Source organism: Lolium rigidum, chromosome 5 (genome assembly GCF_022539505.1).
Source record: "Lolium rigidum isolate FL_2022 chromosome 5, APGP_CSIRO_Lrig_0.1, whole genome shotgun sequence".
Taxonomy (NCBI): domain Eukaryota; kingdom Viridiplantae; phylum Streptophyta; class Magnoliopsida; order Poales; family Poaceae; genus Lolium; species Lolium rigidum.
In genome coordinates this window covers 30152164-30152524 of record NC_061512.1, presented here as the reverse complement: position 1 = coordinate 30152524, position 361 = coordinate 30152164, and positions in this window count along the sequence as shown.

Genomic DNA, 361 nt, shown 5'->3' with positions numbered 1-361 from the left:
GATCTTGAACGTGCCATCGAGATCATATCCTTACGCCTCTAGTTCCCACAGACGGCGCCAATTGACAAGGTATCAACTTGTCAATACCTATGGATTGTAGGCTAGGGTTTAGTTGGAAGTAGAGGGCAAGTAGATCTCGAAGGTTTCAGCCGAAAAGTACTCGACGATTATGAAAACTAGGGTTTGTGAACAATGACTCGATGATCTCTTCGTCCCTCGACTCCCCTTTATATAGGAGGCGGAGCCGAGGGATTCGTGTTGCACAAGTTACGTAGTCCGGGACGGTTTCTAACTCATCCCGCCGATTACAAATAACACTTCCTATTACAACTCTAACTTTCCTTAATATATCTTGGGCTCC